Source organism: Neofelis nebulosa, chromosome 7, assembly GCF_028018385.1.
Source record: "Neofelis nebulosa isolate mNeoNeb1 chromosome 7, mNeoNeb1.pri, whole genome shotgun sequence".
In the NCBI taxonomy this organism is placed as follows: domain Eukaryota; kingdom Metazoa; phylum Chordata; class Mammalia; order Carnivora; family Felidae; genus Neofelis; species Neofelis nebulosa.
Window position 1 is genome coordinate 128,094,676 of NC_080788.1, and position 14,947 is coordinate 128,109,622.

Here is a 14,947-nt window from a genome sequence, read left to right on the forward strand (position 1 = left end):
AACTAGCATCAAACATTTTGCTTCTTAGAAGTACCACCAGGGGGGCGCCTGGGTGGCGCAGTCGGTTAAGCGTCCGACTTCAGCCAGGTCACGATCTCGCGGTCCGTGAGTTCGAGCCCCGCGTCAGGCTCTGGGCTGATGGCTCGGAGCCTGGAGCCTGTTTCCGCTTCTGTGTCTCCCTCTCTCTCTGCCCCTCCCCCGTTCACTGTTTCTGATTCTGTGTCTCCCTCTCTCTCTGCCCCTCCCCCGTTCATGCTCTGTCTCTCTCTGTCCCAAAAATAAATAAAAAATGTTAAAAAAAAAAAAAAAAGAAGTACCACCAGGGATGTGTCAAGACTCTAAAAAGGAACAACTGTGGTATAAATCTGGGAAAATAAAATCATAGGCAATCTCACAAAAGTCTGTGGACCTTTAGTGGGTAAGGAAGCAACAGAACTCTCCTGGACTTGAGGCCATGTCGATGGGCACAGTGACATTTCCCTTCATCCTGTGTGAATGAGGACTGAGGGAGCTCCCCGTACTCCTTGAACCCATACTATGGCACAGCACAGGACTCTGAAACTGTGTAATAAACTTGATTAGGAGTAAAATTGGGACTGAGTTAATTTTTTAGACTGCTGGTGGAATTTTAAAAAAATCATGTTATTTGCATACCTGAACTTATGGACTGAAATTCATACCCACATGCCATTTAAAAAAAACTATAATTATCAACTAGTTGAAATCCAGTGCCATTATCAGGAACTGAATCTTATTTTTCACCTAGTTTGTATTATCCTACAGGTAACAGAAAAATTATGGCTTAGGTAAACAATTTTTCTGTTTGTTTTGTTTATTTATTTTTCCCAATGTAATAAGAGGTAGACATTTTCAGGTGTTGATTTCAGATATATGGTGATGTCATTTGGAGCACAAGCATGTTACTTCTGCCTTGCTCACCATGTGGATGTCACTTTCATGCCATGTCATTATCACAACCTCAGACATCATGTTCATGTTCAAAGTAAGTTTAAGAGGGAAGATCGGAGCCAGCTATATCTGAACCTTTTTATTAGAAAAGAAAAAGATTTCCCAAGAAGCTCTAATTTATTTCATTGAATATTTAATGGTATGCCTAGCTATGAGAGATGTTGGGGCTGAGTAGATTGCTATAATGAACACAATCAGGGTTACATTAGTAAGGAATCTGAGGGAATGTTTATGGGTTATGCCCCTGACAGTGTTTGCAACTCACTAATGGAGAAATAAGAAAGGGATAAAAAGCCTTTCCTAATTGTTTCCTATTACTGTCAACAATCACTGTTACTCACAAGCCCAGGGTTTACTTTGGACAATAAAGTGAATAATTTCATATGGTTGTGTGTTAATGGTGGATTTTACATTCATTATTTGATTATTTTTCCACTGCCCCATTTATCAAACACTGATTAGTATCAGAGCTGTAAGCCTCTAATAAAAAAGAAAAAAAGAAAGAAAATCTTGGCTCTTTTCCTGTTTATTTCCTATTTATATTCTTAGAATTAAAATAAACTTCAGCCATAAGAATAAGCCATATTCTGTCAGGGTTGATGAGTTTTGATAATACTGGACAAATCCTATGTTGTGAATGCACACTTGAGTGCTGATTGGGAAGCCCAAAGGCATCTCCACATAAATCCCTCTGTAGTCATTCCCATATGTGAAAGGTGGAAGGAAGGATGGCAGGGCTTTGGGACAGTCCTTTAGATGACTTATCTAGCACCTTTTCATTGATGATGGTATGATAGCCAAACTAGAATGTATCACACTTTGATAAAAATGACTTACAAAAGTGCAAAGTACAGGCAGGTGGAAGGAGAAAGAAAAGAGATGATGTGCCTTTGCAGAGTTCTTCTCCCTAAAGTTAAAACTGAGAAAACATAAGTCCATATATTTTACTCCTCTGGGAGAAGGACAGAGGAGGCCAGTAAAATCTATGGCATAGTCTGGCTTACTTTGGCATTTACTTTTAAGCCTGAGGTCACATTTCTCCGATGAAATGTTCCAGGGCCTTCCTTGGAAATGTAGACTATCTCATCGTGGCCTAAATATGTTATCTCACTTTTCATTTATTTTGCATTAGTCGTCTCTATTGACATTCAAGCCATAATGAAGAGATATCCTCACTCCAAGTTGTATGTGTGGGTAGAGGGGTGTTCATGTGTTGTTTGTCCTAGAAGACTTCCAGTTGCATTCCTGCACTCACTAATTCTGTCAATCACCAAATATCTATTTGATATCCACTGACAAGCTTAGTGCTTCAGAGAGTGTGGATAACAAGACAAAGGAGGGTTCCTGAACTTCTGAACCCATACAGCTCTTTGTGTAACACAGCCTAACATGGTGAAGAACTTAGGACACCACATCTCCTCCACACACATGGATTTAGTCCTGCACAAGACTTAGTTTTTCTCCTCCAGTCTCTCTCCTGCACTTGTAATCATGCATGAAAAGACGTATCTTCATCTGCTTCAGAACAAGCGAAGAAAGAAAAGAGGGTGGGTCAACAGCCTTTGTAAATATCACTTGGTTTTAAGCTCTTCAGGAAACGCTGGCATAAGCCCTCAACTTTGTGTAGCCCTAGAATCCTCCAAGTGACTTCTGCTTCAAAAATGTGTATCTTGGAAAGTAAACTCATTCTGTAGCGATTTGGTATTTGTTACATCTTTCCATATCTACTTCCACCACTTTTTAAAATTCATTTATTTAACAAATATTTACATGTTTACTACAGAACATGGAACAGAAGAAATGCTTTGCCCTACAGGCTATTTTGCAGTTTTCAACTACAATTAGTAGAGTAATCTTGAAGATAGGACTTTCATTAGAACGACAGGGGTGGAAGAGAGATCGCAAGGGTTTCAAAGGCAAATAAAAGAGGAGTGAAGAATGGAACCATTCATTAGGTAGACCCCAACGGTTTAGCCAACGACGAGACTTCAGCCTTCTAATGAGTATTGGGCTACATACATGTCATCACTTTTCTTCAGCTGACCTGCTCTTGGTCCTGAAGGTAATTTCCCCCTAGCTCTATGCCTCACTTCTTCCCTGACCCCTGCCTTGAGTGATCAGGATACTCTAGCCTAAGATCTGCCGTCTCCTAAACTAAAAGAAAGAAAAATAAGCTCCTTTCCCTCAAGTTTCTCTATTTTTATTTCATCCTGACTTAAAATCCCATGATTCTGTGCAAGGAAAATGGGAATCTGACCACCTGCTTCTACCTCATCGCAATTTACTCATTGTCAACCCTCTGCCTTCACTGATATTTAATTGCCAACATGAGGAATGTATTCAAGAAGGCAGGCTTCCCAGAGGAGCTTTCGCCAACCTGCTTCAGATCTCTTGAGTCACTTGGTCCTATCTTACAGTATTCTAAGTTTCAGTTAAATGTGTTTAAAATATTTAGACAAGAGAACAAACGGAGCAGTTTAAAGCATGTTTACAACAGTGTCATTCTCTTACTTGGAAAAGGAAAGACATTTCAATATTGTCTTAAATAATGAGTTCATGTTAATCCAAGAATAACAGTGGTTAAACATTTGCTTTTCCATAGCTGAAATGGCCTCAGGAGATTATCTAATTTAACGGGCACCTTTAGGTGATAATGTAATTCTCACATTTTACAGAAATGCCTCAGTGGAGGCAGTAAAGGTTAAATGTTTTGCTGAAGGCCACAGCAGGGGTTTCTAGCAATTGAGGGTTCGGGGACCCTTTTTCCTTTTTTTCCTAGTCATCATTCTAACTTTCTTCTGGAAAAAACTTGTATTATGACCTCAGACTGACTTATTTCTTACACCTCTTATGAGCTACATAGCTTTCCACAAGCCACTTAATGTGTTAGCGTAAATGTCCTTGTTTTGTAAAATGCAGAAAACAGCTATTTTGAAGAGATGCTACAAGGAGACTGCATATGTAGACCCCTTTTGAAAAAGATGCCCCCCAAATGATTGTCATTTTCACATCATTTAATACACAGTATTTACTGAGTACTTAGACTATGAAACAGTACCAGACACTGGGGAAATATGGATAAAAGATGCGGCCATGTGTAAGAAGAACTCAGTCATGGAAGGGGAAAAAGCAATCTATAATTACAATGCAATACAAGGTGAAATTTCCTTAAGAGATGTCCTGAATCCACCTGAGAGGAATCAACCCAGTCTGTCTCAGCTTCTATTTCAATAGCTGCAGGGAGATCTAGACATGGGAGCAGGAACCTTTTAAGAATTTTATGAGATTCCACGTGCAGTAATGGAGTGAGTTGCTTCACCTTTGGGTTCATAAAGGTCAACCACTTTTCAGGGGTTCCCACTTTGTCCCAGACAGAGAAGTCTCGGGTGGATGAATGGCCCCTACTTGTTCTAGTTGAGCAACGTGGCTGGTTAATGACTTGTGGCAAATCGATATTTACACCCTCGAATTTTACCAAGGTCGCCAAAACCAGGGCTCTTATTTGAGTCAGTCTTGCTAAGAAGACTGCTTTGCCTCTGGGTAATGTATTTCCATAATCTCCTGACCTCAATCTCACTGGATATTCAGAGAGACTCAGACAAAAACCCACAATTCCTCCAAGTGCGTGTTTACTCTCTAGTGCTATGTCCCTCTGCCCGAGTGACTGGCACCCCTGAACTGTCCTTTTTTTTTTTTTTTTATCACCTTCAGGTTGCACTGGCATTTCTGCTTTGGACCATAAAACTTTAAAACATCACGAGGACCCCGAGCCAACCCAGGAAAAGTGTGCCCTTTCTGGTCCAGCACCTGTCTGTTTGCTCAGCTCCATAAACTGCTGACTTATAAGAGCTACTCACACAGCGTGTGAGTAATCCAGTTATTGAAGCTTAGCTGGGAGGGCTTATCCTAAACAAAGCCATGTCCGCTGGCGTTCAAAAGAAAGGGAGCAGGCAGGAGGAGAAGGCGAGTCAAAAAACTTCAGAGCTACCAGAGCAGCAGTGTAGAGTGAGTGATTAAATTCTTTTTGTCTTTTCAATCAGAGCTTTCACATAAAGAGTAAAGAGCATCTCTACTTGCTGCAAATCTGGCTGTCTTGACAGACGGATTTAATTCGGCCTCGCTTTCTGCCTGATGTGGAGTGACGTGCAATACAGGCTGGTCTGGCGTATCAGATGGATGAAATTGCATGTGGGGCTTTTCAGCTCCCACCTCCTCCCTCTTGTCTGATCTTAGGCAAGAATGGAGGTGCAAGGTCCTGCATCTGGGTCCTAGGAATGAAGGCACTTTCTCTCCAGAGGCAACTTGGCAAAGCACAGAGTAGAATTCAACTGACAGGTGACATTAGTGCTCAGCTTTGCTCTGCAGTTCAGAGAAGTGATAAAGAGCACAGGTTCTGAACTGCATTCTGCCACAGCCCCACGAGGCAGCCTTAAGAAAATATACCTGCTAGCCTTAGTTTCCTCATCCCTAAAATGGGGCAAATATTAGTTCATACCTCACAGGACCGTAGTGAGACTAATTCCTACCATGTTCTGGGCAAATTGTCTGATGCAGACTGTGTTAACACTTCATTAGTGTTAACAATCAGTGAAGTATGTTATGATGTAATAATAATAATATCAATAGTATGCGCCATTTCATGGTTCTTAGATCAAAACAATCTAGGCATTTCAGTGATACTATCCTACAGATTAGGTTGGCCTGATGAAAACTATAGCTTTGACCTGTAGAAAGCCATCAGATTGTGATGCTTTATTTAACATGAGCAAGATTAGCATTTTGCAGCAGATTCTGTGGGGCCTTTAACTATTAGCCTAGGAAGAATCAGAGATCTCTCGAAAACGGGCACATTAGCAGCACTGTCATAGCTCAGCTAGCAATGTGGGTGGAGACCTGGTTGACTGTAGGAACAAATGATTGCTCACCGTTGGGCTGCCCAGGAGAAAGGAGAGAGAGGAAGGGGAGAAGCTAACTTCCCGGTTATCTCCTGACTGTTCATCTACAGTGCTCTGTAAATGTCACAACACGCACCTGTAGGGAAGGGTTGATACCATAGCAAAGGAGAGTATTATAAAGTCTAGAAGTCAACGTGAAACTCTAGCCATTGTGTTCTTTTAAATCCAAAGGGAAAAAACAACTTTGAGAAAAATACATTTTTCTGCCTCCTCATGTTCCTGCTTTCTTTAACTGGTGTAATAAAAGATTCATGAATTGAGCAAACTAAATAGAAAACAATAGACATAACACATGAATTTGTGTGAGAATTGTATGACAATATCTATATGTAATATGCATGCTTTACTGGGTGTGTGTGCCTTACATGTATGTAATTCAGATGTCTCCACCTCCTCTGGCCTTCTGGGGTCATTGTTTCCTGTAATACCTGCATTCTGTTCACCCTGGACATTCAGAAGCCTGCTCAGGTGGGCTTGCATGTTGCAGCAAGTGGCCCTATGACTTTCTGCCCTTAATTGTTGGGAAGCTTCCAGTGGCTTCTGCCTTCCTTTCTCCCTACACCACTGCTTTCCCCACTTGCCGCCTCTGTTCCCTGCTTTTGCACAACACACATCAGCGAACGGTTCATTAATGAAAAAGACATTTACTGAGACTTGTAAACAGTCCAAACAAGGTAACAGTCTCAAAAATCACTGTCCTAAAATACCTCAATTTTTTCTAATATGACAAACTTGTACCATCTTTTCCTCTAACCTTCTACTTGCCGATAAGTTACTGGAAATTCTCTCCAATTGTCTAATTGGATCTTTCTTTCCTCTTCTTCTCCTACTGCCTTCCTCCATTACCATCACTGTCTTCACTTCCATTTCTAAGAAAGAATTAAATCCGGGGCACCTGGATGGCTCAGTTGGTTAAGCATCCCACTCTTGATTTCGGCTCAGGTCATGATCTTATGGTACCTGGTTCGAGCCTCGCATCAGGCTCTGTGCTGACAGCATGGAACATGCTTGGGATTCCGTCTCCCTCTCTCTTTGCCCCACCCCTGCTCTCTCTCTCTCTCTCTCTCTCTCTCTCAAAAATAAACATTAAAAAATAAATAATTAAAATCCTTGTTACTTTATTATTAAGTGTATTTTAGCTTACTTCTGTCATGGTCCAGAACTGCATGTGGGTATTTTAAGACTCACTAAAGTACTAGGCAAACAATGAGCTCATCTATCCTGGGTTTCAAACAGTCCCCTCTTTTTTTTTTTTTTTTTTTTTTTCTTTCTTTCTTTCTTTCTTTCTTTCTTTCTTTCTTTCTTCTTTCTTTCTTTTTCATTCTTTTTTTTTTTAAGTCATGCTGTGGTTCTCATTTCTAAGAAAGCATCCTTCCCATCCAAGCAAATCCCTGAGACAATGTGTGGATGTGGAAAGATCTCTTTCACTTACAAGAATGCAATGTATGTGTCTATGACAATGGCAACCCCTAACACCTGTGGAGAGCTTTCCGCCTGCCAGGCACTGAGCCAAATGCTTTATTTTCCTCAATTAGCAAATCTTTGCAAAAAGCTTTGGGGGGAAATGCAATTGCATTTCCCATCTTTCATTTGAGGAAATGGAGACTTGGAGAAGGAAAATAATTAACTAAAGGTGATGGTGATTAAGCTGGGGACGAAGTCCAGTGGGTCTGACTTGGGAGCTCTCATTCCTGTCGCTGCACTGCTCCCTGTGTGTTACACCAGGGGAGAATGAGTGGGCAATTCATAGCAATCCCTGGCCATTCACGATGGACTCACCCTTGCCTGCATCCTAAATATTTGCTCTTTGTTTTCTGACTTTGGTACAGTAGGTGCAAAGAGGACTAGAGTCATAGGTTCAATAGATACACAACATTAGGAAATTCTGTTAATATATCTGGGGCTCATTATTTTTCATCTCAACATTGGGGGAACAATAACTTCCCAATACTCTCCAATGTCATGAAACACAAAAGTTGAGTTTGAAACAAAAATACGCAAAATTTCCTCAAAGTTGAAAAACTCTACAGAAATGTTTTCCACAGGCTCATTATATTATTACTATTATTATTTTATATAGTTGCTTATATCCATGTGTGACTGCAAATGACTAGCCTGATCATTTCCCTATCTCTCCAAGGCTGATATATTTTTTTAATTGCCATTCATTTTATATCAAATTTAGCAGAAGGTAAAAGATTTTCAGACTAACTTATGAAGAGAAAGTTACTTAGGCATGGTTTCCTTCGATTTAATATCATTTTAAATTGCATCAAACACTCAGTAAGGGGCACCGTTTATATTGGTCCCCGTGGAAAGACTGAGAGGAGACTGGTACCAGAGAAGTGCCTGGCTCTCTATTACTCATATTTTTGGTAACTAGCCCACAGAAACTTCAAGTGTGCAATCAGGCTTTGGGCTGATCTGCAGCTAGCCCCTACATGCTAGAGTCTTGGATTCTCCCTGCTTACTTTACTTTCATGGATGAATTTCTAAGCAGATTCATTATCAAACATCTGCCAGGGTCACTTTGAGGATGATGTGGGTATTAGTGCTAAGTTAGCATCGAAAAATCAAAGACAGATGCCCCTTTTTTATTTTAAAGGAAAATGGATTTTTTATTTCCTTTAAAAAAACTAAGATCATAGGACTTGATTTTATTTCTTTTTAACCAATCAATTTATCCCTCTGCTTAGGAAGCAGAGAATAAACCCCAGAATTCAAGCCCAATAAAAGCCATTTCAAGAGTATGTCTATCAAATACACTATCCTCTGTCTCTAAGGGCCATATGTACTAACTGTAAAGCTTTCTTGTTATTCACATAAATGTACTTATCAGATGATACACCTAGTAGATAGAAACACTGCTAGGTTCTGGGGTACCCAATGTCGGTATCACTTGTGGTAGCTAGAACTACAGAGTGGCCCAGAGAGGATGGCAAAACACCTTCACCAGCTGGTGACATAGAAGACCTAACTTGGGCCCATGTGCCAAACCACAAGGCAATAAAGGAACAATCAAGGTTATCTATTTAGCAATATTTTTCCCTCACTGTGTACATTACCTGCTACTGAGCAAAACTTCACTCAATAGTACAATTAATAAATGTAATAAAACAATGATTAAATCAATAATAAATAATTGAATAAAATGAAAGGCAATTCAATCTTCACTTCAACTTTCCACTTTTAAGCTACATCCATCCCTTTTATAATTTCTTCTCCTCTTTGCTTCCCTTCTAAAAGAATCTTGCAGTTCATTTAAAGCAGACAAAGCAACACACACACACAGACACACACACAGACACACACACACCTGGGGTAATTAGGCAGAAAAAAGAGCATGCTGGGATTTGTGCAGTAGCACGTATGCCTTTTATAATGACCTTGGCTTCACCCAAAAGTACTTAATAGAGCAACTGCCATCACTATTCAGTCTTACATAAACCAACCCAGGTAAAGAACTATCATGTATTATCTCAGCTGTTAGTCTCAAAATCTCTACTTGCCCATGGCTGAAGGCAGGGGTATGACTCCAGCAAGGGCTATTCTTTGCTAAAGACAATATTGAGAATAATGAATGTAAAGGTTTGAACACAGAGGACGTGGCCCTTCCTCCTCTGGCTTTTACACATACCATCATAAGTATGACATGCACACACAGGTCACTTCTCTATTACAATTTATTCTCAGCCAAAGGGCTTTAAGAGGGAAAATGCTCTTTAATGGGATTTTCTAGAAGTGCTTAAAGACAAAGAAACCTGAGCTGGTAACTTGTTTCAGAGGACTGCAGAATAGTTAGCAATGGCAAATATCTGTTCAAGGTTTTTTGTACTCTCCTTGGAAATGTCTTAGGGTCTTTAGAATGTTCAGATGTTTAAATAGAGAAATATATATTTGTATATTAGAAAGTAAAAACATATGTATACATATTATATATTGTAGATTATATGGATGTGTATTATATATAGTAATAGATATTATACATATACATTTATAACATATAGAAGGTAATATGCACATATATGTACATTTTTACTTATATTTACATATATAACATGTTTTTAGTACTTTAGCAAATTCTAGATTCTTTTGTAAGTTTTGGAAATGAAGGCATGTTTGTTTTACTGTAGTAATTCTGGTAACTATACTTTTTATCTATAGGCATCTTCCATATTTTGGAAGTTGGGGTTAGGCCACTTCACTTTTATGAAAGACCTACATCATGACTTGTTTTCACTAACCCAAAGAAAATCCAGAGAGTTTTTCAGGGGCGCCTGGGTAGCTCAGTTGGTTAAGCGTCTGACTTTGGCTCAGGTCATGATCTCAAGGTTCCTAAGCTCGAGCCCCACGTCGGGCTCTCTGCTGTCATCATAGAGCCTGCTTCAGATCCTCTGTCTGCATCTCTCTGCCCCTCCCCTGCTCCTGCCCTCTCTCTCCCTCAAAAGCAAACAAACATTAAAAAAAAGAGGATTTTCTATTTTGTGGATCAGGGCAAGAAGTAAAAGCAGCGTTCAACCTTTGTTCTGCAGTGAGCCGTGATAGAGGCAGCACATACCTCCAACAGTGAGAGTGGTACCACCAAGCTCCTTCCCGGAAACTACATCAGCATCTCAGCATCAAGCTGCCAGAGCTTTGAGCTCTGTCTGTGAGCATCTGTGCTTTATCTCCATGTATTTGGAGATCTGTTAGCAAGATGTGTGCTAAGGTATCAGAAAAACCTAAAAGAGGTTATTTTTGGGGTCTGGGAATGCTCAAAATTCTTTCTGTGTAAATTAATGGCAATTTCTTCTTTGGTTTACATTATTTCTGCTTACAAAAGTTTTCACAGGTATGTTCTACTCTTGGATAGCAAGAGAAACTGGTAACCATTCTTTATTAGTTTTTTCTAACAATGGCATTTCTTTTTTCCACTTGATCTTTCCCCATTTCTTGTGTTCTAGGGAAGCAGTCAATCATGGAGCCCAACGCACCATGGCTATATAGTGGGGGTGGGTAAATGAGCCAGGACCAGCCATTGTAACCCATCCCCTAGACTGTTCACAGTGACACCCAGCATGCACCTCTGAGCTGGGCTGGTCAATCAGACTCCTCACTTGGAATTTCCAGTCTGAGACTTGAATGGCCACTGTCTTCTCTACCTGTGGAGAGACTGTATAAAGCATGACACTTCAGCGAAGAAAGACAGAGACATATGATCCTTTCTTTTTCCTGAATCTTTGCATTACATTTGACTGAAGAAAGCTGCACATCCACTTATAGGAGCCACAGCAACTGAAGGAACTGAGAATAGTATCTTGGTAATAATTGAACAACAAGATGGAAAGTTCTGTGGTCTTGGAGGTGAGAATGAAAATGTCTTCTTTATTGAGAAAAGAGCTTAATAAGCTTGTTTGAGGTAAGGCAACTTAAGCTAAGATTTCCGAGTGGAGAGCAGTTACTCTGCACAAAGGAGAAAACCGTGCAGGATGTGGAACACTCAGGGAAGGAGGGTATTAAGAGAATATAGAGAAAGTAGGAAGGAAGGAAATGAGAAGATTCCAGTGAGCACAAGGAGGGTCAATCACACATGGCTTACCCTGCCCTCCTCTCCCTCAAAGACACACTAACGTCCCTAAAACCACTGGAGTTTTGAGGTATGTGTACTTTTGTTTAAAATGATGAGGGGGTGATACCTTCACTACAGAGGAATGAGAGACAACAAATGTTGTTGCTTATCCTTGACCATAAAATCGTAAGTCTTGGAAAGGAAACAAAGAATATTTGGGAAGAGATTTGGATTTTTATAGACTATGGAAGTAATTCCTAACTAATTAGACAGAGATTACCAAGAGTTGAGTATGTACCAGCTGACCTACAGGTTAAAGTTATAAACTGAAGGAATAATACTCTGAATACTGGGAAATGAGTTGGGCAGCATATTCCTCATTTTAAGAAACATCATTGTCCTCAGGCCCATTTCCAGCATTGTCTACCGGTATCAGGTCCTTTGAAAGCCCTCATAAATAATGATGGTGTAGACCCTGATAATGCCTGCAGCTTTTCAATCTTAAGTGGCTTTGAGGATGTTGCTAACAGATGATAAGCTGTGTTCTGGACAAGAAATTCAGACTGCACAGTACTTCACCAAATGTCTATGTTCTGCTCCTTAACACTGGTGAAGATTTGGAGCTGTCTTCCCCGACCTCCTCGTGCACACCTACTCTCCCCTCAAAGTGCATGCTTAGTCAAAACTGAGCAGGGAAAGGCAGATCTAGGGAGGGTATATCACTGTCAAAATGCTGGGCTAGTAGAACCTCCCCTTTCCTCTTCCCACTAAATGGATCCCACTATATCACTATACCAGCTTCCCAACACATTTTAACGGGGCTGAAGGATTTCATTATATGGGGAAGCAACACTCTAAAAGGAGACTGACCTTCTGGGTGTTGTATGTAAGTGATGAATCACTGAATTTTCCTCATGGGACCAAGACTGCACCATATGTTAACTAACTAGAATTTAAATGAAAATTTAAAAAATAATAATATACAATAAAAAATAAAAATAATTAAGCAAAAGGAGACCAAGCTTGGTGAGAGAACATTTTCTTTAATAAATCTGATTGCTCAGCTCCTACTAGCTCTGAAAGGCCCTAGAATCTTCTCCTCTTTCTCTGCTTTCACCCATACTCTGTTGGATCTTGAACTCCTTTTCTCAGCACAGAGGCCATGTCTACATATGCAGTAAGAACTCAGAATTTATAATTTTGCTAAAATGTACTTTTCCCAGGAGTTTTCCTGCTATTTCTTCTACCAACTGTATTACCAAATTCCCCTCTCCTTTATTATTTCCATCAGCATTCAAAGATGCAGTCATACTCCCTTACTTAGTTTCCATGTCTTCTACCTGCTCTTTGCTATTATTTTGCCCTCCTGTAGAGAAGAGCTCCCTGAATGGCTTGTCTACACCAGCTGCTTCAATTGTTGCATGTGCCATTCCTGTGTTAGTTCACTCTGAACAGGTTTCACCCAACATCATTCAAAGTACCACTGATTTCTAGCCTATATAATCTTTTTAATTCTTGGTCTGTTCCTTACTAAGCCCCTTCACAGAATTAGACAGAGTTGAACAATCCATAACCTGTAATGGAGAGTATTAATAATGGTCTGCTCACACACATAATTCTAGCCATTGTCACAGGGTTGAGGATCCAATGAGGCAGCACATGTAAAAATAATTTTTAAAAAGTAACCATTAGGTACACATTAATTTACTCAGAGAATTATACAAAATCCAGTTTACTGGAAAAAAATCCATTTTATTGGGTTGTTTTAAAAGCTAGCACAGCTGAAGAAATACAGATGACCATATGTCATCCCTTGATCTTTATAAACTCTTATCTTTGACATGAGATTTTATTTACTCTATTTAAGTAGGAGCCTTAATTTTACACAATTTATAATTGTTCTTTGCCTCATTCCCTTTCTGGAAAGCAGTCCTATAATGAAAATCATAGAATATGAAGATGAAAATTGAGATGGTCTATCCTTCAGAAAAGACTGTATCAAGTGTATTGTTGTAATTTTATGCTTAAGCCTCCATTCCCATTCTAGTGGCCCCAACACTAATCTTCAAATTCCTACACTTTGAAAAATAGAGATGTTCCAGTTGGAAGGACACTCAAGAACAAAGAGTTTGAGTTTCTTAGTCTGTTGATAAAGATTTGAAGTCTCAAAACAAACTACTAGTGAGTTAGAACCACTATGACTCGTGGATTGTTCTGTGAACCTTCCCTCCCTCTACCTCCAGGCTGCCCCTCCTAAGTGCCTCGATGTTAGAAAGTTTGGGGTATGGTAAGTGACTGTGGTGGTGTATTGAATAAAAATAATTTTCAAAGTGAATCCTGGTATAACCTTATTGCTTACCTTAAAGTGATCAACCCTTATACCAAATTCTTTCTAAAAGTGATCAACCCTTATATTAAATTCTTTCTAAAATCAAGTGTATAATTTCAGATGTTGTGGAATAAAAGGGCAGAGGTGGAGGAAGAGATTGCATGTGATTTCTTCTTCCACCGCCACTTCTAAGTAGGACACTCTCAAGATTCGTTCATTTTCTTCTTTGGAACAGATGCAACTGAAATTGAGTGATATTCACGGCCTCTTTACGTTGTGACTTGTTTACACAGGTCGCCTATGTTTGGTTACCTTCCTTGTTGTCATGTGGAAAATTACTGAGTTAAATCAGTTTCAAATTATCAACGGGAAAATCCACCTCTGACTGATGTTTCAACCCTGTTTGCTACTTGTGCCCTGCTTCTGTTTGTATCTAGCTGATCCCTAAAGATTTCTACCAAATAAGAGGGCTATTAATCATTGACTAATTTGCTCCTAAGATCTACTTGTGGACGTAAGTTACCTATAAATCGTCATAAATTCAATTGATTCTTTTTAATTAGGAAAAAATGGTGTTTAATATTTGAACATAAAATGTGTTTTTTCATCTGAATATCTTTATTTTACTGTAAATGTTGATTTTTATTTGGAGATAATTGTAGATTCAGATGCAGTTGTAAGAAATACTACAGAGTCATTCAACTGTACTCTTTACCTTGTTTGCCCCCATGGTAACATCCTACAAACCTGTAATATGATATCATGGCAAAATATTGACATGAATAGAGTCAATACAGAACATTTCCATCAAAAGTAAGATCTCTTATGGTGCTCTTTTAAAGACATACCTATTTCCTTATAGCCTACCACCCCCTCCTTAATTTTAGGCAGCAGCTAATGTGTTCTCTATTTCTATGATTTTGTCGTTTCAAGAAAAAAGTCCATATATGCCATCATATCAGTATGTATCATTTTAAAAATTGGCTTTTGTCATTCAACTTAATTTTCACAAAATGTTTTTCTGATCAGATCATGGTTGCCAGTACAGGGTTATCTCTGATGGACAATAAATTGGAAGACAAATGTACACACTATCTAGCCTTCGCCTAACTAATGTGACTTTTCTGTCTGTTTTTTCTAAGAGGA